At 47.0% G+C, this 21,971-nt stretch overlaps 33 non-coding genes across 33 annotated transcripts; all 33 read right to left on the minus strand.

The window, feature by feature from the left end:
- Nucleotides 1–30: 30 nt before the first annotated feature.
- TRNAV-AAC (transfer RNA valine (anticodon AAC)) lies at nt 31–103 on the minus strand. Its single transcript has one exon. It is a non-coding gene; the product is annotated as a tRNA-Val (tRNA).
- Nucleotides 104–489: 386 nt separating this feature from the next.
- On the minus strand, nt 490–561 carry TRNAP-AGG (transfer RNA proline (anticodon AGG)). Its single transcript has one exon. It is a non-coding gene; the product is annotated as a tRNA-Pro (tRNA).
- Nucleotides 562–1,002: 441 nt separating this feature from the next.
- On the minus strand, nt 1,003–1,075 carry TRNAV-UAC (transfer RNA valine (anticodon UAC)). Its single transcript has one exon. It is a non-coding gene; the product is annotated as a tRNA-Val (tRNA).
- A 385-nt stretch (nt 1,076–1,460) lies between these two features.
- TRNAP-CGG (transfer RNA proline (anticodon CGG)) lies at nt 1,461–1,532 on the minus strand. The gene has a single exon. It is a non-coding gene; the product is annotated as a tRNA-Pro (tRNA).
- A 937-nt stretch (nt 1,533–2,469) lies between these two features.
- On the minus strand, nt 2,470–2,581 carry TRNAL-CAA (transfer RNA leucine (anticodon CAA)). The gene is made up of 2 exons: nt 2,544–2,581; nt 2,470–2,515 (listed from the first exon to the last, which is right to left on the minus strand). It is a non-coding gene; the product is annotated as a tRNA-Leu (tRNA).
- Nucleotides 2,582–2,869: 288 nt separating this feature from the next.
- TRNAV-AAC (transfer RNA valine (anticodon AAC)) lies at nt 2,870–2,942 on the minus strand. The gene has a single exon. It is a non-coding gene; the product is annotated as a tRNA-Val (tRNA).
- A 386-nt stretch (nt 2,943–3,328) lies between these two features.
- Nucleotides 3,329–3,400, minus strand: TRNAP-AGG (transfer RNA proline (anticodon AGG)). Its single transcript has one exon. It is a non-coding gene; the product is annotated as a tRNA-Pro (tRNA).
- Nucleotides 3,401–3,841: 441 nt separating this feature from the next.
- On the minus strand, nt 3,842–3,914 carry TRNAV-UAC (transfer RNA valine (anticodon UAC)). The gene has a single exon. It is a non-coding gene; the product is annotated as a tRNA-Val (tRNA).
- Nucleotides 3,915–4,299: 385 nt separating this feature from the next.
- TRNAP-CGG (transfer RNA proline (anticodon CGG)) lies at nt 4,300–4,371 on the minus strand. Its single transcript has one exon. It is a non-coding gene; the product is annotated as a tRNA-Pro (tRNA).
- Nucleotides 4,372–5,308: 937 nt separating this feature from the next.
- Nucleotides 5,309–5,420, minus strand: TRNAL-CAA (transfer RNA leucine (anticodon CAA)). The gene is made up of 2 exons: nt 5,383–5,420; nt 5,309–5,354 (listed from the first exon to the last, which is right to left on the minus strand). It is a non-coding gene; the product is annotated as a tRNA-Leu (tRNA).
- A 289-nt stretch (nt 5,421–5,709) lies between these two features.
- On the minus strand, nt 5,710–5,782 carry TRNAV-AAC (transfer RNA valine (anticodon AAC)). Its single transcript has one exon. It is a non-coding gene; the product is annotated as a tRNA-Val (tRNA).
- Nucleotides 5,783–6,168: 386 nt separating this feature from the next.
- On the minus strand, nt 6,169–6,240 carry TRNAP-AGG (transfer RNA proline (anticodon AGG)). Its single transcript has one exon. It is a non-coding gene; the product is annotated as a tRNA-Pro (tRNA).
- Nucleotides 6,241–6,681: 441 nt separating this feature from the next.
- TRNAV-UAC (transfer RNA valine (anticodon UAC)) lies at nt 6,682–6,754 on the minus strand. The gene has a single exon. It is a non-coding gene; the product is annotated as a tRNA-Val (tRNA).
- A 385-nt stretch (nt 6,755–7,139) lies between these two features.
- Nucleotides 7,140–7,211, minus strand: TRNAP-CGG (transfer RNA proline (anticodon CGG)). Its single transcript has one exon. It is a non-coding gene; the product is annotated as a tRNA-Pro (tRNA).
- Nucleotides 7,212–8,148: 937 nt separating this feature from the next.
- On the minus strand, nt 8,149–8,260 carry TRNAL-CAA (transfer RNA leucine (anticodon CAA)). Its single transcript has 2 exons — nt 8,223–8,260; nt 8,149–8,194 (listed from the first exon to the last, which is right to left on the minus strand). It is a non-coding gene; the product is annotated as a tRNA-Leu (tRNA).
- Nucleotides 8,261–8,549: 289 nt separating this feature from the next.
- TRNAV-AAC (transfer RNA valine (anticodon AAC)) lies at nt 8,550–8,622 on the minus strand. The gene has a single exon. It is a non-coding gene; the product is annotated as a tRNA-Val (tRNA).
- A 386-nt stretch (nt 8,623–9,008) lies between these two features.
- On the minus strand, nt 9,009–9,080 carry TRNAP-AGG (transfer RNA proline (anticodon AGG)). The gene has a single exon. It is a non-coding gene; the product is annotated as a tRNA-Pro (tRNA).
- Nucleotides 9,081–10,988: 1,908 nt separating this feature from the next.
- Nucleotides 10,989–11,100, minus strand: TRNAL-CAA (transfer RNA leucine (anticodon CAA)). Its single transcript has 2 exons — nt 11,063–11,100; nt 10,989–11,034 (listed from the first exon to the last, which is right to left on the minus strand). It is a non-coding gene; the product is annotated as a tRNA-Leu (tRNA).
- A 289-nt stretch (nt 11,101–11,389) lies between these two features.
- On the minus strand, nt 11,390–11,462 carry TRNAV-AAC (transfer RNA valine (anticodon AAC)). Its single transcript has one exon. It is a non-coding gene; the product is annotated as a tRNA-Val (tRNA).
- A 386-nt stretch (nt 11,463–11,848) lies between these two features.
- Nucleotides 11,849–11,920, minus strand: TRNAP-AGG (transfer RNA proline (anticodon AGG)). Its single transcript has one exon. It is a non-coding gene; the product is annotated as a tRNA-Pro (tRNA).
- Nucleotides 11,921–14,228: 2,308 nt separating this feature from the next.
- Nucleotides 14,229–14,301, minus strand: TRNAV-AAC (transfer RNA valine (anticodon AAC)). Its single transcript has one exon. It is a non-coding gene; the product is annotated as a tRNA-Val (tRNA).
- Nucleotides 14,302–14,687: 386 nt separating this feature from the next.
- TRNAP-AGG (transfer RNA proline (anticodon AGG)) lies at nt 14,688–14,759 on the minus strand. The gene has a single exon. It is a non-coding gene; the product is annotated as a tRNA-Pro (tRNA).
- An 899-nt stretch (nt 14,760–15,658) lies between these two features.
- On the minus strand, nt 15,659–15,730 carry TRNAP-CGG (transfer RNA proline (anticodon CGG)). Its single transcript has one exon. It is a non-coding gene; the product is annotated as a tRNA-Pro (tRNA).
- Nucleotides 15,731–16,666: 936 nt separating this feature from the next.
- On the minus strand, nt 16,667–16,778 carry TRNAL-CAA (transfer RNA leucine (anticodon CAA)). Its single transcript has 2 exons — nt 16,741–16,778; nt 16,667–16,712 (listed from the first exon to the last, which is right to left on the minus strand). It is a non-coding gene; the product is annotated as a tRNA-Leu (tRNA).
- A 288-nt stretch (nt 16,779–17,066) lies between these two features.
- TRNAV-AAC (transfer RNA valine (anticodon AAC)) lies at nt 17,067–17,139 on the minus strand. The gene has a single exon. It is a non-coding gene; the product is annotated as a tRNA-Val (tRNA).
- Nucleotides 17,140–17,525: 386 nt separating this feature from the next.
- TRNAP-AGG (transfer RNA proline (anticodon AGG)) lies at nt 17,526–17,597 on the minus strand. The gene has a single exon. It is a non-coding gene; the product is annotated as a tRNA-Pro (tRNA).
- A 441-nt stretch (nt 17,598–18,038) lies between these two features.
- Nucleotides 18,039–18,111, minus strand: TRNAV-UAC (transfer RNA valine (anticodon UAC)). Its single transcript has one exon. It is a non-coding gene; the product is annotated as a tRNA-Val (tRNA).
- Nucleotides 18,112–18,496: 385 nt separating this feature from the next.
- Nucleotides 18,497–18,568, minus strand: TRNAP-CGG (transfer RNA proline (anticodon CGG)). Its single transcript has one exon. It is a non-coding gene; the product is annotated as a tRNA-Pro (tRNA).
- Nucleotides 18,569–19,505: 937 nt separating this feature from the next.
- On the minus strand, nt 19,506–19,617 carry TRNAL-CAA (transfer RNA leucine (anticodon CAA)). Its single transcript has 2 exons — nt 19,580–19,617; nt 19,506–19,551 (listed from the first exon to the last, which is right to left on the minus strand). It is a non-coding gene; the product is annotated as a tRNA-Leu (tRNA).
- Nucleotides 19,618–19,906: 289 nt separating this feature from the next.
- TRNAV-AAC (transfer RNA valine (anticodon AAC)) lies at nt 19,907–19,979 on the minus strand. The gene has a single exon. It is a non-coding gene; the product is annotated as a tRNA-Val (tRNA).
- A 386-nt stretch (nt 19,980–20,365) lies between these two features.
- Nucleotides 20,366–20,437, minus strand: TRNAP-AGG (transfer RNA proline (anticodon AGG)). Its single transcript has one exon. It is a non-coding gene; the product is annotated as a tRNA-Pro (tRNA).
- Nucleotides 20,438–20,878: 441 nt separating this feature from the next.
- TRNAV-UAC (transfer RNA valine (anticodon UAC)) lies at nt 20,879–20,951 on the minus strand. The gene has a single exon. It is a non-coding gene; the product is annotated as a tRNA-Val (tRNA).
- Nucleotides 20,952–21,336: 385 nt separating this feature from the next.
- Nucleotides 21,337–21,408, minus strand: TRNAP-CGG (transfer RNA proline (anticodon CGG)). The gene has a single exon. It is a non-coding gene; the product is annotated as a tRNA-Pro (tRNA).
- Nucleotides 21,409–21,971: the final 563 nt, after the last annotated feature.

Genomic DNA, 21,971 nt, shown 5'->3' on the forward strand with positions numbered 1-21,971 from the left:
AGGGTGCACATAAAAGCAGCTCATTCACAGTGTTTCTGCCCGGTCTCGAACCGGGGACCTTTCGCGTGTTAGGCGAACGTGATGACCACTACACTACAGAAACTCACTTGCTGTGTTTTACTGTTAGAGCAAGGTTCCTCTCAAGGGTTCTCTCTACTTCTATTCTGCTGTATCAGCAGCCACTCAGAAAGCGAGGAGCAAGTGTGAAAACTGCAGAGATATCAGCCAACATACTTGCAATTAGACGTATTAAAAATTGACTTATGCAGGCATCGACAGACAAATATCTGATGCCTAAATGCCAGCAAGTACAGCTTGGGAAAGCATCACCTGGGACACACACAGACTAAGCATGAAGGCAGAAAAAGCATGGTGATCCATGTTTCTTATGAGGTTCAAAATATTTTGTGCAACAATGCGGCGAGTGTAATGAGAAATAGTCAGGCATTGTGAGTTTTGAGTAGGATTCGTATGTTTACCTCTGAAAAAGGGCTCGTCCGGGATTTGAACCCGGGACCTCTCGCACCCTAAGCGAGAATCATACCCCTAGACCAACGAGCCGAGGCACACAAGAGTTGCCTTTCGCACCGGCTCCGGGGGTTATTGGCAGCGAGTTAGTGAATGCTTCACCCAAAGCAAGCAACTGCACATGCTGCTCTCTTCTGCAATATGGTTGCTGTCTTTTCCATGGCCGTCATCGAACAAGAAATGAAAATGCCTCTATCCTTCAGACATTTTGTTTGTTCTAGGTGTATGCTCTCGGTGAGGTCAATAAAACCATTTCTGCTCTCATGCCTTGCTTTCATGAAGTAGGCCCAACCTTCAGTACACAAGGACGTGCAAACGAATAGCGCAAACTATCGTCACTTCTCTTTTTGAGCTGTCACTGATACCCCTGGAGCACAGTACGTCACGCTGGTGAGGGATAGACAGCTTCCATTATCTCAGCTTTCCTATAAATTGAGAGAGTAAATGCAAACTGTGTGAAAAACAGAAAGCTGCTGTTTCTGCCCGGTCTCGAACCAGGGACCTTTCGCGTGTAAAGCGAACGTGATAACCACTACACTACAGAAACAGACACGCTTGCAGGAATCTTCTTGGCATGTAGTGGGCTGGAATGCACAGACCAAGGGCTAATGTCCATGAAGCTCAAAGTTGGACCCTCCTTACCCGATCTCTTTCTTTGGAAGAAAGGAACGAGGACCCCTTTTATTCCAAAAGGCGATTTTAAAACCATACCTGAAACCACACTAGAAAAACACTTTGCATTTAATTTTCCTACACTGATGGTCCACCCCAGAAAAGCAGTTGCAAAGAAGTCCGGCACTGAAATTCTATACGCCAAAAGTGGGAAATAGCGTAGAGGGAAAGGAACTTTCTCACCATACACGGCGTCTTATAGCATTGAAAAGAAGAAATGGCCCTATATAATAAGCAGCCTAAAAATAATTCCACAGCATGGGCTCGTCCGGGATTTGAACCCGGGACCTCTCGCACCCGAAGCGAGAATCATACCACTAGACCAACGAGCCTGATTCCCCAGTCGGCATTTTAAGCAATTTCTGATGCGTCTTTCAGAAACAAAGCAGGGCTATTTGGCTGCTCTCTCTCTATGTGAACCACAAAAAGTCATGTTTTCTCTCAAGGTGTTGTTTTTTTCACTCTTGCAAGGAAGGGATCAGTCGATATCCTAGCTGCCAGAGAGCAGAAAAAAGGCGCTGATGAGAACTGCAGGCACTTTCTGGCACTTGTACTCTACTGCAAGTCCTGGACACTTGCCCCATAGACTTCCACCCCAGATGCAAGGGAGGGCCTGCCAATTCTTGCTCCTAAGACAGAGGCATTTGATTCTTGGATTCAAACACGCTCACTCAGCGCTCGATCAGGCTCGATCAGGCGAGATTTATATGAGTGGCTCGCAGGACTGAAACACTAACCTGGGAGCCCCAGGGTGGCTGAATTCCCAGGATGGCCATTTTTGGGCAAGTCACCTCCTTTCCTCCTGCCTCAATCTAGAATTGGCTGCAAATCACAAGATAGAGTTCAATGTCCGTGTGTACTGCCTACTCCCAGATACCTCTCTGTCTTCCTTATGTAAATTAAAATTCGCAAGGGGGGACCAATGACAATCTGCTCCTCCCACATAACCAGGAAGCCCTGTTGAACATGTCTGCCTGTGTTGTTGCAGGGACAGTGCCTTCTCCGCCCAAAAGGTGGCAGGAGAGCCTCACAACAAAGATGGGATCAACTGCTTAATGAGAAACCAGCACGGCAGTTTGTGTGATGGAGTGCAAATTTAACGGAAGGTGTGCCTGAGGTGTCCCTTCCAGGAATACATGGAATTGTGATTGAGGGCCCAGCCTGATCGTTGGTGGATTTCTCGTCATATGTTACAGGTCCGTGCAAAGATTGTGGTGTGTGGGGAATGCACTGCAAAAAACAGGACGATTTAAGGGTGTAAAAGAAACCTGTCAGAAGTGGGATTTGAACCCACGCCTCCATGAGGAGACCAGAAGTCTCAGTTGCACTGAAGATCAAGCTCTCTTGAGTCTGGCGCCTTAGACCACTCGGCCATCCTGACAGCCCTGGGTGTGCACAGATCTGACTCTTCTGACTGCACCTGCCAATGTTTGCACTTACAACGTTCACAGCAATGTCACAAGTGTAAAGACCCCACAATACAACATGGCATGACAAAAAAAAAGCTAGGCACAAGAGCGACCACTGATGGATGCGGATTACTTTGTTTCGTCTTGCAAAAGTAAAGGAAGTTTCCCATGGCTCGCTGGGTTCAAGGACCGCCTCTTCTTAAGCTTGCATTGAGATAATAAGGTTTTAGAGGGTGCACATAAAAGCAGCTCATGCACAGTGTTTCTGCCCGGTCTCGAACCGGGGACCTTTCGCGTGTTAGGCGAACGTGATGACCACTACACTACAGAAACTCACTTGCTGTGTTTTACTGTTAGAGCAAGGTTCCTCTCAAGGGTTCTCTCTACTTCTATTCTGCTGTATCAGCAGCCACTCAGAAAGCGAGGAGCAAGTGTGAAAACTGCAGAGATATCAGCCAACATACTTGCAATTAGACGTATTAAAAATTGACTTATGCAGGCATCGACAGACAAATATCTGATGCCTAAATGCCAGCAAGTACAGCTTGGGAAAGCATCACCTGGGACACACACAGACTAAGCATGAAGGCAGAAAAAGCATGGTGATCCATGTTTCTTATGAGGTTCAAAATATTTTGTGCAACAATGCGGCGAGTGTAATGAGAAATAGTCAGGCATTGTGAGTTTTGAGTAGGATTCGTATGTTTACCTCTGAAAAAGGGCTCGTCCGGGATTTGAACCCGGGACCTCTCGCACCCTAAGCGAGAATCATACCCCTAGACCAACGAGCCGAGGCACACAAGAGTCGCCTTTCGCACCGGCTCCGGGGGTTATTGGCAGCGAGTTAGTGAATGCTTCACCCAAAGCAAGCAACTGCACATGCTGCTCTCTTCTGCAATATGGTTGCTGTCTTTTCCATGGCCGTCATCGAACAAGAAATGAAAATGCCTCTATCCTTCAGACATTTTGTTTGTTCTAGGTGTATGCTCTCGGTGAGGTCAATAAAACCATTTCTGCTCTCATGCCTTGCTTTCATGAAGTAGGCCCAACCTTCAGTACACAAGGACGTGCAAACGAATAGCGCAAACTATCGTCACTTCTCTTTTTGAGCTGTCACTGATACCCCTGGAGCACAGTACGTCACGCTGGTGAGGGATAGACAGCTTCCATTATCTCAGCTTTCCTATAAATTGAGAGAGTAAATGCAAACTGTGTGAAAAACAGAAAGCTGCTGTTTCTGCCCGGTCTCGAACCAGGGACCTTTCGCGTGTAAAGCGAACGTGATAACCACTACACTACAGAAACAGACACGCTTGCAGGAATCTTCTTGGCATGTAGTGGGCTGGAATGCACAGACCAAGGGCCAATGTCCATGAAGCTCAAAGTTGGACCCTCCTTACCCGATCTCTTTCTTTGGAAGAAAGGAACGAGGACCCCTTTTATTCCAAAAGGCGATTTTAAAACCATACCTGAAACCACACTAGAAAAACACTTTGCATTTAATTTTCCTACACTGATGGTCCACCCCAGAAAAGCAGTTGCAAAGAAGTCCGGCACTGAAATTCTATACGCCAAAAGTGGGAAATAGCGTAGAGGGAAAGGAACTTTCTCACCATACACGGCGTCTTATAGCATTGAAAAGAAGAAATGGCCCTATATAATAAGCAGCCTAAAAATAATTCCACAGCATGGGCTCGTCCGGGATTTGAACCCGGGACCTCTCGCACCCGAAGCGAGAATCATACCACTAGACCAACGAGCCTGATTCCCCAGTCGGCATTTTAAGCAATTTCTGATGCGTCTTTCAGAAACAAAGCAGGGCTATTTGGCTGCTCTCTCTCTATGTGAACCACAAAAAGTCATGTTTTCTCTCAAGGTGTTGTTTTTTTCACTCTTGCAAGGAAGGGATCAGTCGATATCCTAGCTGCCAGAGAGCAGAAAAAAGGCGCTGATGAGAACTGCAGGCACTTTCTGGCACTTGTACTCTACTGCAAGTCCTGGACACTTGCCCCATAGACTTCCACCCCAGATGCAAGGGAGGGCCTGCCAATTCTTGCTCCTAAGACAGAGGCATTTGATTCTTGGATTCAAACACGCTCACTCAGCGCTCGATCAGGCTCGATCAGGCGAGATTTATATGAGTGGCTCGCAGGACTGAAACACTAACCTGGGAGCCCCAGGGTGGCTGAATTCCCAGGATGGCCATTTTTGGGCAAGTCACCTCCTTTCCTCCTGCCTCAATCTAGAATTGGCTGCAAATCACAAGATAGAGTTCAATGTCCTTGTGTACTGCCTACTCCCAGATACCTCTCTGTCTTCCTTATGTAAATTAAAATTCGCAAGGGGGGACCAATGACAATCTGCTCCTCCCACATAACCAGGAAGCCCTGTTAAACATGTCTGCCTGTGTTGTTGCAGGGACAGTGCCTTCTCCGCCCAAAAGGTGGCAGGAGAGCCTCACAACAAAGATGGGATCAACTGCTTAATGAGAAACCAGCACGGCAGTTTGTGTGATGGAGTGCAAATTTAACTGAAGGTGTGCCTGAGGTGTCCCTTCCAGGAATACATGGAATTGTGATTGAGGGCCCAGCCTGATCGTTGGTGGATTTCTCGTCATATGTTACAGGTCCGTGCAAAGATTGTGGTGTGTGGGGAATGCACTGCAAAAAACAGGACGATTTAAGGGTGTAAAAGAAACCTGTCAGAAGTGGGATTTGAACCCACGCCTCCATGAGGAGACCAGAAGTCTCAGTTGCACTGAAGATCAAGCTCTCTTGAGTCTGGCGCCTTAGACCACTCGGCCATCCTGACAGCCCTGGATGTGCACAGATCTGACTCTTCTGACTGCACCTGCCAATGTTTGCACTTACAACGTTCACAGCAATGTCACAAGTGTAAAGACCCCACAATACAACATGGCATGACAAAAAAAAAAGCTATTCACAAGAGCGACCACTGATGGATGCGGATTACTTTGTTTCGTCTTGCAAAAGTAAAGGAAGTTTCCCATGGCTCGCTGGGTTCAAAGACCGCCTCTTCTTAAGCTTGCATTGAGATAATAAGGTTTTAGAGGGTGCACATAAAAGCAGCTCATGCACAGTGTTTCTGCCCGGTCTCGAACCGGGGACCTTTCGCGTGTTAGGCGAACGTGATGACCACTACACTACAGAAACTCACTTGCTGTGTTTTACTGTTAGAGCAAGGTTCCTCTCAAGGGTTCTCTCTACTTCTATTCTGCTGTATCAGCAGCCACTCAGAAAGCGAGGAGCAAGTGTGAAAACTGCAGAGATATCAGCCAACATACTTGCAATTAGACGTATTAAAAATTGACTTATGCAGGCATCGACAGACAAATATCTGATGCCTAAATGCCAGCAAGTACAGCTTGGGAAAGCATCACCTGGGACACACACAGACTAAGCATGAAGGCAGAAAAAGCATGGTGATCCATGTTTCTTATGAGGTTCAAAATATTTTGTGCAACAATGCGGCGAGTGTAATGAGAAATAGTCAGGCATTGTGAGTTTTGAGTAGGATTCGTATGTTTACCTCTGAAAAAGGGCTCGTCCGGGATTTGAACCCGGGACCTCTCGCACCCTAAGCGAGAATCATACCCCTAGACCAACGAGCCGAGGCACACAAGAGTTGCCTTTCGCACCGGCTCCGGGGGTTATTGGCAGCGAGTTAGTGAATGCTTCACCCAAAGCAAGCAACTGCACATGCTGCTCTCTTCTGCAATATGGTTGCTGTCTTTTCCATGGCCGTCATCGAACAAGAAATGAAAATGCCTCTATCCTTCAGACATTTTGTTTGTTCTAGGTGTATGCTCTCGGTGAGGTCAATAAAACCATTTCTGCTCTCATGCCTTGCTTTCATGAAGTAGGCCCAACCTTCAGTACACAAGGACGTGCAAACGAATAGCGCAAACTATCGTCACTTCTCTTTTTGAGCTGTCACTGATACCCCTGGAGCACAGTACGTCACGCTGGTGAGGGATAGACAGCTTCCATTATCTCAGCTTTCCTATAAATTGAGAGAGTAAATGCAAACTGTGTGAAAAACAGAAAGCTGCTGTTTCTGCCCGGTCTCGAACCAGGGACCTTTCGCGTGTAAAGCGAACGTGATAACCACTACACTACAGAAACAGACACGCTTGCAGGAATCTTCTTGGCATGTAGTGGGCTGGAATGCACAGACCAAGGGCCAATGTCCATGAAGCTCAAAGTTGGACCCTCCTTACCCGATCTCTTTCTTTGGAAGAAAGGAACGAGGACCCCTTTTATTCCAAAAGGCGATTTTAAAACCATACCTGAAACCACACTAGAAAAACACTTTGCATTTAATTTTCCTACACTGATGGTCCACCCCAGAAAAGCAGTTGCAAAGAAGTCCGGCACTGAAATTCTATACGCCAAAAGTGGGAAATAGCGTAGAGGGAAAGGAACTTTCTCACCATACACGGCGTCTTATAGCATTGAAAAGAAGAAATGGCCCTATATAATAAGCAGCCTAAAAATAATTCCACAGCATGGGCTCGTCCGGGATTTGAACCCGGGACCTCTCGCACCCGAAGCGAGAATCATACCACTAGACCAACGAGCCTGATTCCCCAGTCGGCATTTTAAGCAATTTCTGATGCGTCTTTCAGAAACAAAGCAGGGCTATTTGGCTGCTCTCTCTCTATGTGAACCACAAAAAGTCATGTTTTCTCTCAAGGTGTTGTTTTTTTCACTCTTGCAAGGAAGGGATCAGTCGATATCCTAGCTGCCAGAGAGCAGAAAAAAGGCGCTGATGAGAACTGCAGGCACTTTCTGGCACTTGTACTCTACTGCAAGTCCTGGACACTTGCCCCATAGACTTCCACCCCAGATGCAAGGGAGGGCCTGCCAATTCTTGCTCCTAAGACAGAGGCATTTGATTCTTGGATTCAAACACGCTCACTCAGCGCTCGATCAGGCTCGATCAGGCGAGATTTATATGAGTGGCTCGCAGGACTGAAACACTAACCTGGGAGCCCCAGGGTGGCTGAATTCCCAGGATGGCCATTTTTGGGCAAGTCACCTCCTTTCCTCCTGCCTCAATCTAGAATTGGCTGCAAATCACAAGATAGAGTTCAATGTCCTTGTGTACTGCCTACTCCCAGATACCTCTCTGTCTTCCTTATGTAAATTAAAATTCGCAAGGGGGGACCAATGACAATCTGCTCCTCCCACATAACCAGGAAGCCCTGTTGAACATGTCTGCCTGTGTTGTTGCAGGGACAGTGCCTTCTCCGCCCAAAAGGTGGCAGGAGAGCCTCACAACAAAGATGGGATCAACTGCTTAATGAGAAACCAGCACGGCAGTTTGTGTGATGGAGTGCAAATTTAACTGAAGGTGTGCCTGAGGTGTCCCTTCCAGGAATACATGGAATTGTGATTGAGGGCCCAGCCTGATCGTTGGTGGATTTCTCGTCATATGTTACAGGTCCGTGCAAAGATTGTGGTGTGTGGGGAATGCACTGCAAAAAACAGGACGATTTAAGGGTGTAAAAGAAACCTGTCAGAAGTGGGATTTGAACCCACGCCTCCATGAGGAGACCAGAAGTCTCAGTTGCACTGAAGATCAAGCTCTCTTGAGTCTGGCGCCTTAGACCACTCGGCCATCCTGACAGCCCTGGATGTGCACAGATCTGACTCTTCTGACTGCACCTGCCAATGTTTGCACTTACAACGTTCACAGCAATGTCACAAGTGTAAAGACCCCACAATACAACATGGCATGACAAAAAAAAAAGCTATTCACAAGAGCGACCACTGATGGATGCGGATTACTTTGTTTCGTCTTGCAAAAGTAAAGGAAGTTTCCCATGGCTCGCTGGGTTCAAAGACCGCCTCTTCTTAAGCTTGCATTGAGATAATAAGGTTTAAGAGGGTGCACATAAAAGCAGCTCATGCACAGTGTTTCTGCCCGGTCTCGAACCGGGGACCTTTCGCGTGTTAGGCGAACGTGATGACCACTACACTACAGAAACTCACTTGCTGTGTTTTACTGTTAGAGCAAGGTTCCTCTCAAGGGTTCTCTCTACTTCTATTCTGCTGTATCAGCAGCCACTCAGAAAGCGAGGAGCAAGTGTGAAAACTGCAGAGATATCAGCCAACATACTTGCAATTAGACGTATTAAAAATTGACTTATGCAGGCATCGACAGACAAATATCTGATGCCTAAATGCCAGCAAGTACAGCTTGGGAAAGCATCACCTGGGACACACACAGACTAAGCATGAAGGCAGAAAAAGCATGGTGATCCATGTTTCTTATGAGGTTCAAAATATTTTGTGCAACAATGCGGCGAGTGTAATGAGAAATAGTCAGGCATTGTGAGTTTTGAGTAGGATTCGTATGTTTACCTCTGAAAAAGGGCTCGTCCGGGATTTGAACCCGGGACCTCTCGCACCCTAAGCGAGAATCATACCCCTAGACCAACGAGCCGAGGCACACAAGAGTTGCCTTTCGCACCGGCTCCGGGGGTTATTGGCAGCGAGTTAGTGAATGCTTCACCCAAAGCAAGCAACTGCACATGCTGCTCTCTTCTGCAATATGGTTGCTGTCTTTTCCATGGCCGTCATCGAACAAGAAATGAAAATGCCTCTATCCTTCAGACATTTTGTTTGTTCTAGGTGTATGCTCTCGGTGAGGTCAATAAAACCATTTCTGCTCTCATGCCTTGCTTTCATGAAGTAGGCCCAACCTTCAGTACACAAGGACGTGCAAACGAATAGCGCAAACTATCGTCACTTCTCTTTTTGAGCTGTCACTGATACCCCTGGAGCGCAGTACGTCACGCTGGTGAGGGATAGACAGCTTCCATTATCTCAGCTTTCCTATAAATTGAGAGAGTAAATGCAAACTGTGTGAAAAACAGAAAACTGCTCTTTCTGCCCGGTCTCGAACCAGGGACCTTTCGCGTGTAAAGCGAACGTGATAACCACTACACTACAGAAACAGACACACTTGCAGGAATCTGCTTGGCATGTAGTGGGCTGGAATGCACAGACCAAGGGCCAATGTCCATGAAGCTCAAAGTTGGACCCTCCTTACCCGATCTCTTTCTTTGGAAGAAAGGAACGAGGACCCCTTTTATTCCAAAAGGCGATTTTAAAACCATACCTGAAACCACACTAGAAAAACACTTTGCATTTAATTTTCCTACACTGATGGTCCACCCCAGAAAAGCAGTTGCAAAGAAGTCCGGCACTGAAATTCTATACGCCAAAAGTGGGAAATAGCGTAGAGGGAAAGGAACTTTCTCACCATACACGGCGTCTTATAGCATTGAAAAGAAGAAATGGCCCTATATAATAAGAAGCCTAAAAATAATTCCACAGCATGGGCTCGTCCGGGATTTGAATCCGGGACCTCTCGCACCCGAAGCGAGAATCATACCCCTAGACCAACGAGCCTGATTCCCCAGTTGGCATTTTAAGCAATTTCTGATGCGTCTTTCAGAAACAAAGCAGGGCTATTTGGCTGCTCTCTCTCTATGTGAACCACAAAAAGTCATGTTTTCTCTCAAGGTGTTGTTTTTTTCTCTCTTGCAAGGAAGGGATCAGTCGATATCCTAGCTGCCAGAGAGCAGAAAAAAGGCGCTGATGAGAACTGCAGGAACTTTCTGGCACTTGTACTCTACTGCAAGTCCTGGACACTTGCCCCATAGACTTCCACCCCAGATGCAAGGGAGGGCCTGCCAATTCTTGCTCCTAAGACAGAGGCATTTGATTCTTGGATTCAAACACGCTCACTCAGCGCTCGATCAGGCTCGATCAGGCGAGATTTATATGAGTGGCTCGCAGGACTGAAACACTAACCTGGGAGCCCCAGGGTGGCTGAATTCCCAGGATGGCCATTTTTGGGCAAGTCACCTCCTTTCCTCCTGCCTCAATCTAGAATTGGCTGCAAATCACAAGATAGAGTTCAATGTCCTTGTGTACTGCCTACTCCCAGATACCTCTCTGTCTTCCTTATGTAAATTAAAATTCGCAAGGGGGGACCAATGACAATCTGCTCCTCCCACATAACCAGGAAGCCCTGTTGAACATGTCTGCCTGTGTTGTTGCAGGGACAGTGCCTTCTCCGCCCAAAAGGTGGCAGGAGAGCCTCACAACAAAGATGGGATCAACTGCTTAATGAGAAACCAGCACGGCAGTTTGTGTGATGGAGTGCAAATTTAACTGAAGGTGTGCCTGAGGTGTCCCTTCCAGGAATACATGGAATTGTGATTGAGGGCCCAGCCTGATCGTTGGTGGATTTCTCGTCATATGTTACAGGTCCGTGCAAAGATTGTGGTGTGTGGGGAATGCACTGCAAAAAACAGGACGATTTAAGGGTGTAAAAGAAACCTGTCAGAAGTGGGATTTGAACCCACGCCTCCATGAGGAGACCAGAAGTCTCAGTTGCACTGAAGATCAAGCTCTCTTGAGTCTGGCGCCTTAGACCACTCGGCCATCCTGACAGCCCTGGATGTGCACAGATCTGACTCTTCTGACTGCACCTGCCAATGTTTGCACTTACAACGTTCACAGCAATGTCACAAGTGTAAAGACCCCACAATACAACATGGCATGACAAAAAAAAAAGCTATTCACAAGAGCGACCACTGATGGATGCGGATTACTTTGTTTCGTCTTGCAAAAGTAAAGGAAGTTTCCCATGGCTCGCTGGGTTCAAAGACAGCCTCTTCTTAAGCTTGCATTGAGATAATAAGGTTTTAGAGGGTGCACATAAAAGCAGCTCATGCACAGTGTTTCTGCCCGGTCTCGAACCGGGGACCTTTCGCGTGTTAGGCGAACGTGATGACCACTACACTACAGAAACTCACTTGCTGTGTTTTACTGTTAGAGCAAGGTTCCTCTCAAGGGTTCTCTCTACTTCTATTCTGCTGTATCAGCAGCCACTCAGAAAGCGAGGAGCAAGTGTGAAAACTGCAGAGATATCAGCCAACATACTTGCAATTAGACGTATTAAAAATTGACTTATGCAGGCATCGACAGACAAATATCTGATGCCTAAATGCCAGCAAGTACAGCTTGGGAAAGCATCACCTGGGACACACACAGACTAAGCATGAAGGCAGAAAAAGCATGGTGATCCATGTTTCTTATGAGGTTCAAAATATTTTGTGCAACAATGCGGCGAGTGTAATGAGAAATAGTCAGGCATTGTGAGTTTTGAGTAGGATTCGTATGTTTACCTCTGAAAAAGGGCTCGTCCGGGATTTGAACCCGGGACCTCTCGCACCCTAAGCGAGAATCATACCCCTAGACCAACGAGCCGAGGCACACAAGAGTTGCCTTTCGCACCGGCTCCGGGGGTTATTGGCAGCGAGTTAGTGAATGCTTCACCCAAAGCAAGCAACTGCACATGCTGCTCTCTTCTGCAATATGGTTGCTGTCTTTTCCATGGCCGTCATCGAACAAGAAATGAAAATGCCTCTATCCTTCAGACATTTTGTTTGTTCTAGGTGTATGCTCTCGGTGAGGTCAATAAAACCATTTCTGCTCTCATGCCTTGCTTTCATGAAGTAGGCCCAACCTTCAGTACACAAGGACGTGCAAACGAATAGCGCAAACTATCGTCACTTCTCTTTTTGAGCTGTCACTGATACCCCTGGAGCGCAGTACGTCACGCTGGTGAGGGATAGACAGCTTCCATTATCTCAGCTTTCCTATAAATTGAGAGAGTAAATGCAAACTGTGTGAAGAACAGAAAACTGCTCTTTCTGCCCGGTCTCGAACCAGGGACCTTTCGCGTGTAAAGCGAACGTGATAACCACTACACTACAGAAACAGACACACTTGCAGGAATCTGCTTGGCATGTAGTGGGCTGGAATGCACAGACCAAGGGCCAATGTCCATGAAGCTCAAAGTTGGACCCTCCTTACCCGATCTCTTTCTTTGGAAGAAAGGAACGAGGACCCCTTTTATTCCAAAAGGCGATTTTAAAACCATACCTGAAACCACACTAGAAAAACACTTTGCATTTAATTTTCCTACACTGATGGTCCACCCCAGAAAAGCAGTTGCAAAGAAGTCCGGCACTGAAATTCTATACGCCAAAAGTGGGAAATAGCGTAGAGGGAAAGGAACTTTCTCACCATACACGGCGTCTTATAGCATTGAAAAGAAGAAATGGCCCTATATAATAAGAAGCCTAAAAATAATTCCACAGCATGGGCTCGTCCGGGATTTGAATCCGGGACCTCTCGCACCCAAAGCGAGAATCATACCCCTAGACCAACGAGCCTGATTCCCCAGTTGGCATTTTAAGCAATTTCTGATGCGTCTTTCAGAAACAAAGCAGGGCTATTTGGCTGCTCTCTCTCTATGTGAACCACAAAAAGTCATGTTTTCTCTCAAGGTGTTGTTTTTTTCTCTCTTGCAAGGAAGGGATCAGTCGATATCCTAGCTGCCAGAGAGCAGAAAAAAGGCGCTGATGAGAACTGCAGGAACTTTCTGGCACTTGTACTCTACTGCAAGTCCTGGACACTTGCCCCATAGACTTCCACCCCAGATGCAAGGGAGGGCCTGCCAATTCTTGCTCCTAAGACAGAGGCATTTGATTCTTGGATTCAAACACGCTCACTCAGCGCTCGATCAGGCTCGATCAGGCGAGATTTATATGAGTGGCTCGCAGGACTGAAACACTAACCTGGGAGCCCCAGGGTGGCTGAATTCCCAGGATGGCCATTTTTGGGCAAGTCACCTCCTTTCCTCCTGCCTCAATCTAGAATTGGCTGCAAATCACAAGATAGAGTTCAATGTCCGTGTGTACTGCCTACTCCCAGATACCTCTCTGTCTTCCTTATGTAAATTAAAATTCGCAAGGGGGGACCAATGACAATCTGCTCCTCCCACATAACCAGGAAGCCCTGTTGAACATGTCTGCCTGTGTTGTTGCAGGGACAGTGCCTTCTCCGCCCAAAAGGTGGCAGGAGAGCCTCACAACAAAGATGGGATCAACTGCTTAATGAGAAACCAGCACGGCAGTTTGTGTGATGGAGTGCAAATTTAACGGAAGGTGTGCCTGAGGTGTCCCTTCCAGGAATACATGGAATTGTGATTGAGGGCCCAGCCTGATCGTTGGTGGATTTCTCGTCATATGTTACAGGTCCGTGCAAAGATTGTGGTGTGTGGGGAATGCACTGCAAAAAACAGGACGATTTAAGGGTGTAAAAGAAACCTGTCAGAAGTGGGATTTGAACCCACGCCTCCATGAGGAGACCAGAAGTCTCAGTTGCACTGAAGATCAAGCTCTCTTGAGTCTGGCGCCTTAGACCACTCAGCCATCCTGACAGCCCTGGGTGTGCACAGATCTGACTCTTCTGACTGCACCTGCCAATGTTTGCACTTACAACGTTCACAGCAATGTCACAAGTGTAAAGACCCCACAATACAACATGGCATGACAAAAAAAAAGCTAGGCACAAGAGCGACCACTGATGGATGCGGATTACTTTGTTTCGTCTTGCAAAAGTAAAGGAAGTTTCCCATGGCTCGCTGGGTTCAAGGACCGCCTCTTCTTAAGCTTGCATTGAGATAATAAGGTTTTAGAGGGTGCACATAAAAGCAGCTCATGCACAGTGTTTCTGCCCGGTCTCGAACCGGGGACCTTTCGCGTGTTAGGCGAACGTGATGACCACTACACTACAGAAACTCACTTGCTGTGTTTTACTGTTAGAGCAAGGTTCCTCTCAAGGGTTCTCTCTACTTCTATTCTGCTGTATCAGCAGCCACTCAGAAAGCGAGGAGCAAGTGTGAAAACTGCAGAGATATCAGCCAACATACTTGCAATTAGACGTATTAAAAATTGACTTATGCAGGCATCGACAGACAAATATCTGATGCCTAAATGCCAGCAAGTACAGCTTGGGAAAGCATCACCTGGGACACACACAGACTAAGCATGAAGGCAGAAAAAGCATGGTGATCCATGTTTCTTATGAGGTTCAAAATATTTTGTGCAACAATGCGGCGAGTGTAATGAGAAATAGTCAGGCATTGTGAGTTTTGAGTAGGATTCGTATGTTTACCTCTGAAAAAGGGCTCGTCCGGGATTTGAACCCGGGACCTCTCGCACCCTAAGCGAGAATCATACCCCTAGACCAACAAGCCGAGGCACACAAGAGTCGCCTTTCGCACCGGCTCCGGGGGTTATTGGCAGCGAGTTAGTGAATGCTTCACCCAAAGCAAGCAACTGCACATGCTGCTCTCTTCTGCAATATGGTTGCTGTCTTTTCCATGGCCGTCATCGAACAAGAAATGAAAATGCCTCTATCCTTCAGACATTTTGTTTGTTCTAGGTGTATGCTCTCGGTGAGGTCAATAAAACCATTTCTGCTCTCATGCCTTGCTTTCATGAAGTAGGCCCAACCTTCAGTACACAAGGACGTGCAAACGAATAGCGCAAACTATCGTCACTTCTCTTTTTGAGCTGTCACTGATACCCCTGGAGCACAGTACGTCACGCTGGTGAGGGATAGACAGCTTCCATTATCTCAGCTTTCCTATAAATTGAGAGAGTAAATGCAAACTGTGTGAAAAACAGAAAGCTGCTGTTTCTGCCCGGTCTCGAACCAGGGACCTTTCGTGTGTAAAGCGAACGTGATAACCACTACACTACAGAAACAGACACGCTTGCAGGAATCTTCTTGGCATGTAGTGGGCTGGAATGCACAGACCAAGGGCCAATGTCCATGAAGCTCAAAGTTGGACCCTCCTTACCCGATCTCTTTCTTTGGAAGAAAGGAACGAGGACCCCTTTTATTCCAAAAGGCGATTTTAAAACCATACCTGAAACCACACTAGAAAAACACTTTGCATTTAATTTTCCTACACTGATGGTCCACCCCAGAAAAGCAGTTGCAAAGAAGTCCGGCACTGAAATTCTATACGCCAAAAGTGGGAAATAGCGTAGAGGGAAAGGAGCTTTCTCACCATACACGGCGTCTTATAGCATTGAAAAGAAGAAATGGCCCTATATAATAAGCAGCCTAAAAATAATTCCACAGCATGGGCTCGTCCGGGATTTGAACCCGGGACCTCTCGCACCCGAAGCGAGAATCATACCCCTAGACCAACGAGCCTGATTCCCCAGTCGGCATTTTAAGCAATTTCTGATGCGTCTTTCAGAAACAAAGCAGGGCTATTTGGCTGCTCTCTCTCTATGTGAACCACAAAAAGTCATGTTTTCTCTCAAGGTGTTGTTTTTTTCACTCTTGCAAGGAAGGGATCAGTCGATATCCTAGCTGCCAGAGAGCAGAAAAAAGGCGCTGATGAGAACTGTGGCACTTTTTGGCACTTGTACTCCTCTGCAAGTCCTGGACACTTGCCCCATAGACTTCCACCCCAGATGCAAGGGAGGGCCTGCCAATTCTTGCTCCTAAGACAGAGGCATTTGATTCTTGGATTCAAACACGCTCACTCAGCGCTCGATCAGGCTCGATCAGGCGAGATTTATATGAGTGGCTCGCAGGACTGAAACACTAACCTGGGAGCCCCAGGGTGGCTGAATTCCCAGGATGGCCATTTTTGGGCAAGTCACCTCCTTTCCTCCTGCCTCAATCTAGAATTGGCTGCAAATCACAAGATAGAGTTCAATGTCCGTGTGTACTGCCTACTCCCAGATACCTCTCTGTCTTCCTTATGTAAATTAAAATTCGCAAGGGGGGACCAATGACAATCTGCTCCTCCCACATAACCAGGAAGCCCTGTTGAACATGTCTGCCTGTGTTGTTGCAGGGACAGTGCCTTCTCCGCCCAAAAGGTGGCAGGAGAGCCTCACAACAAAGATGGGATCAACTGCTTAATGAGAAACCAGCACGGCAGTTTGTGTGATGGAGTGCAAATTTAACGGAAGGTGTGCCTGAGGTGTCCCTTCCAGGAATACATGGAATTGTGATTGAGGGCCCAGCCTGATCGTTGGTGGATTTCTCGTCATATGTTACAGGTCCGTGCAAAGATTGTGGTGTGTGGGGAATGCACTGCAAAAAACAGGACGATTTAAGGGTGTAAAAGAAACCTGTCAGAAGTGGGATTTGAACCCACGCCTCCATGAGGAGACCAGAAGTCTCAGTTGCACTGAAGATCAAGCTCTCTTGAGTCTGGCGCCTTAGACCACTCGGCCATCCTGACAGCCCTGGGTGTGCACAGATCTGACTCTTCTGACTGCACCTGCCAATGTTTGCACTTACAACGTTCACAGCAATGTCACAAGTGTAAAGACCCCACAATACAACATGGCATGACAAAAAAAAAGCTAGGCACAAGAGCGACCACTGATGGATGCGGATTACTTTGTTTCGTCTTGCAAAAGTAAAGGAAGTTTCCCATGGCTCGCTGGGTTCAAGGACCGCCTCTTCTTAAGCTTGCATTGAGATAATAAGGTTTTAGAGGGTGCACATAAAAGCAGCTCATGCACAGTGTTTCTGCCCGGTCTCAAACCGGGGACCTTTCGCGTGTTAGGCGAACGTGATGACCACTACACTACAGAAACTCACTTGCTGTGTTTTACTGTTAGAGCAAGGTTCCTCTCAAGGGTTCTCTCTACTTCTATTCTGCTGTATCAGCAGCCACTCAGAAAGCGAGGAGCAAGTGTGAAAACTGCAGAGATATCAGCCAACATACTTGCAATTAGACGTATTAAAAATTGACTTATGCAGGCATCGACAGACAAATATCTGATGCCTAAATGCCAGCAAGTACAGCTTGGGAAAGCATCACCTGGGACACACACAGACTAAGCATGAAGGCAGAAAAAGCATGGTGATCCATGTTTCTTATGAGGTTCAAAATATTTTGTGCAACAATGCGGCGAGTGTAATGAGAAATAGTCAGGCATTGTGAGTTTTGAGTAGGATTCGTATGTTTACCTCTGAAAAAGGGCTCGTCCGGGATTTGAACCCGGGACCTCTCGCACCCTAAGCGAGAATCATACCCCTAGACCAACGAGCCGAGGCACACAAGAGTCGCCTTTCGCACCGGCTCCGGGGGTTATTGGCAGCGAGTTAGTGAATGCTTCACCCAAAGCAAGCAACTGCACATGCTGCTCTCTTCTGCAATATGGTTGCTGTCTTTTCCATGGCCGTCATCGAACAAGAAATGAAAATGCCTCTATCCTTCAGACATTTTGTTTGTTCTAGGTGTATGCTCTCGGTGAGGTCAATAAAACCATTTCTGCTCTCATGCCTTGCTTTCATGAAGTAGGCCCAACCTTCAGTACACAAGGACGTGCAAACGAATAGCGCAAACTATCGTCACTTCTCTTTTTGAGCTGTCACTGATACCCCTGGAGCACAGTACGTCACGCTGGTGAGGGATAGACAGCTTCCATTATCTCAGCTTTCCTATAAATTGAGAGAGTAAATGCAAACTGTGTGAAAAACAGAAAGCTGCTGTTTCTGCCCGGTCTCGAACCAGGGACCTTTCGCGTGTAAAGCGAACGTGATAACCACTACACTACAGAAACAGACACGCTTGCAGGAATCTTCTTGGCATGTAGTGGGCTGGAATGCACAGACCAAGGGCCAATGTCCATGAAGCTCAAAGTTGGACCCTCCTTACCCGATCTCTTTCTTTGGAAGAAAGGAACGAGGACCCCTTTTATTCCAAAAGGCGATTTTAAAACCATACCTGAAACCACACTAGAAAAACACTTTGCATTTAATTTTCCTACACTGATGGTCCACCCCAGAAAAGCAGTTGCAAAGAAGTCCGGCACTGAAATTCTATACGCCAAAAGTGGGAAATAGCGTAGAGGGAAAGGAACTTTCTCACCATACACGGCGTCTTATAGCATTGAAAAGAAGAAATGGCCCTATATAATAAGCAGCCTAAAAATAATTCCACAGCATGGGCTCGTCCGGGATTTGAACCCGGGACCTCTCGCACCCGAAGCGAGAATCATACCACTAGACCAACGAGCCTGATTCCCCAGTCGGCATTTTAAGCAATTTCTGATGCGTCTTTCAGAAACAAAGCAGGGCTATTTGGCTGCTCTCTCTCTATGTGAACCACAAAAAGTCATGTTTTCTCTCAAGGTGTTGTTTTTTTCACTCTTGCAAGGAAGGGATCAGTCGATATCCTAGCTGCCAGAGAGCAGAAAAAAGGCGCTGATGAGAACTGCAGGCACTTTCTGGCACTTGTACTCTACTGCAAGTCCTGGACACTTGCCCCATAGACTTCCACCCCAGATGCAAGGGAGGGCCTGCCAATTCTTGCTCCTAAGACAGAGGCATTTGATTCTTGGATTCAAACACGCTCACTCAGCGCTCGATCAGGCTCGATCAGGCGAGATTTATATGAGTGGCTCGCAGGACTGAAACACTAACCTGGGAGCCCCAGGGTGGCTGAATTCCCAGGATGGCCATTTTTGGGCAAGTCACCTCCTTTCCTCCTGCCTCAATCTAGAATTGGCTGCAAATCACAAGATAGAGTTCAATGTCCTTGTGTACTGCCTACTCCCAGATACCTCTCTGTCTTCCTTATGTAAATTAAAATTCGCAAGGGGGGACCAATGACAATCTGCTCCTCCCACATAACCAGGAAGCCCTGTTGAACATGTCTGCCTGTGTTGTTGCAGGGACAGTGCCTTCTCCGCCCAAAAGGTGGCAGGAGAGCCTCACAACAAAGATGGGATCAACTGCTTAATGAGAAACCAGCACGGCAGTTTGTGTGATGGAGTGCAAATTTAACTGAAGGTGTGCCTGAGGTGTCCCTTCCAGGAATACATGGAATTGTGATTGAGGGCCCAGCCTGATCGTTGGTGGATTTCTCGTCATATGTTACAGGTCCGTGCAAAGATTGTGGTGTGTGGGGAATGCACTGCAAAAAACAGGACGATTTAAGGGTGTAAAAGAAACCTGTCAGAAGTGGGATTTGAACCCACGCCTCCATGAGGAGACCAGAAGTCTCAGTTGCACTGAAGATCAAGCTCTCTTGAGTCTGGCGCCTTAGACCACTCGGCCATCCTGACAGCCCTGGATGTGCACAGATCTGACTCTTCTGACTGCACCTGCCAATGTTTGCACTTACAACGTTCACAGCAATGTCACAAGTGTAAAGACCCCACAATACAACATGGCATGACAAAAAAAAAAGCTATTCACAAGAGCGACCACTGATGGATGCGGATTACTTTGTTTCGTCTTGCAAAAGTAAAGGAAGTTTCCCATGGCTCGCTGGGTTCAAAGACCGCCTCTTCTTAAGCTTGCATTGAGATAATAAGGTTTTAGAGGGTGCACATAAAAGCAGCTCATTCACAGTGTTTCTGCCCGGTCTCGAACCGGGGACCTTTCGCGTGTTAGGCGAACGTGATGACCACTACACTACAGAAACTCACTTGCTGTGTTTTACTGTTAGAGCAAGGTTCCTCTCAAGGGTTCTCTCTACTTCTATTCTGCTGTATCAGCAGCCACTCAGAAAGCGAGGAGCAAGTGTGAAAACTGCAGAGATATCAGCCAACATACTTGCAATTAGACGTATTAAAAATTGACTTATGCAGGCATCGACAGACAAATATCTGATGCCTAAATGCCAGCAAGTACAGCTTGGGAAAGCATCACCTGGGACACACACAGACTAAGCATGAAGGCAGAAAAAGCATGGTGATCCATGTTTCTTATGAGGTTCAAAATATTTTGTGCAACAATGCGGCGAGTGTAATGAGAAATAGTCAGGCATTGTGAGTTTTGAGTAGGATTCGTATGTTTACCTCTGAAAAAGGGCTCGTCCGGGATTTGAACCCGGGACCTCTCGCACCCTAAGCGAGAATCATACCCCTAGACCAACGAGCCGAGGCACACAAGAGTTGCCTTTCGCACCGGCTCCGGGGGTTATTGGCAGCGAGTTAGTGAATGCTTCACCCAAAGCAAGCAACTGCACATGCTGCTCTCTTCTGCAATATGGTTGCTGTCTTTTCCATGGCCGTCATCGAACAAGAAATGAAAATGCCTCTATCCTTCAGACATTTTGTTTGTTCTAGGTGTATGCTCTCGGTGAGGTCAATAAAACCATTTCTGCTCTCATGCCTTGCTTTCATGAAGTAGGCCCAACCTTCAGTACACAAGGACGTGCAAACGAATAGCGCAAACTATCGTCACTTCTCTTTTTGAGCTGTCACTGATACCCCTGGAGCACAGTACGTCACGCTGGTGAGGGATAGACAGCTTCCATTATCTCAGCTTTCCTATAAATTGAGAGAGTAAATGCAAACTGTGTGAAAAACAGAAAGCTGCTGTTTCTGCCCGGTCTCGAACCAGGGACCTTTCGCGTGTAAAGCGAACGTGATAACCACTACACTACAGAAACAGACACGCTTGCAGGAATCTTCTTGGCATGTAGTGGGCTGGAATGCACAGACCAAGGGCTAATGTCCATGAAGCTCAAAGTTGGACCCTCCTTACCCGATCTCTTTCTTTGGAAGAAAGGAACGAGGACCCCTTTTATTCCAAAAGGCGATTTTAAAACCATACCTGAAACCACACTAGAAAAACACTTTGCATTTAATTTTCCTACACTGATGGTCCACCCCAGAAAAGCAGTTGCAAAGAAGTCCGGCACTGAAATTCTATACGCCAAAAGTGGGAAATAGCGTAGAGGGAAAGGAACTTTCTCACCATACACGGCGTCTTATAGCATTGAAAAGAAGAAATGGCCCTATATAATAAGCAGCCTAAAAATAATTCCACAGCATGGGCTCGTCCGGGATTTGAACCCGGGACCTCTCGCACCCGAAGCGAGAATCATACCACTAGACCAACGAGCCTGATTCCCCAGTCGGCATTTTAAGCAATTTCTGATGCGTCTTTCAGAAACAAAGCAGGGCTATTTGGCTGCTCTCTCTCTATGTGAACCACAAAAAGTCATGTTTTCTCTCAAGGTGTTGTTTTTTTCACTCTTGCAAGGAAGGGATCAGTCGATATCCTAGCTGCCAGAGAGCAGAAAAAAGGCGCTGATGAGAACTGCAGGCACTTTCTGGCACTTGTACTCTACTGCAAGTCCTGGACACTTGCCCCATAGACTTCCACCCCAGATGCAAGGGAGGGCCTGCCAATTCTTGCTCCTAAGACAGAGGCATTTGATTCTTGGATTCAAACACGCTCACTCAGCGCTCGATCAGGCTCGATCAGGCGAGATTTATATGAGTGGCTCGCAGGACTGAAACACTAACCTGGGAGCCCCAGGGTGGCTGAATTCCCAGGATGGCCATTTTTGGGCAAGTCACCTCCTTTCCTCCTGCCTCAATCTAGAATTGGCTGCAAATCACAAGATAGAGTTCAATGTCCGTGTGTACTGCCTACTCCCAGATACCTCTCTGTCTTCCTTATG

Source organism: Triturus cristatus, chromosome 10, assembly GCF_964204655.1.
Source record: "Triturus cristatus chromosome 10, aTriCri1.1, whole genome shotgun sequence".
Classification (NCBI taxonomy): Eukaryota; Metazoa; Chordata; class Amphibia; order Caudata; family Salamandridae; genus Triturus; species Triturus cristatus.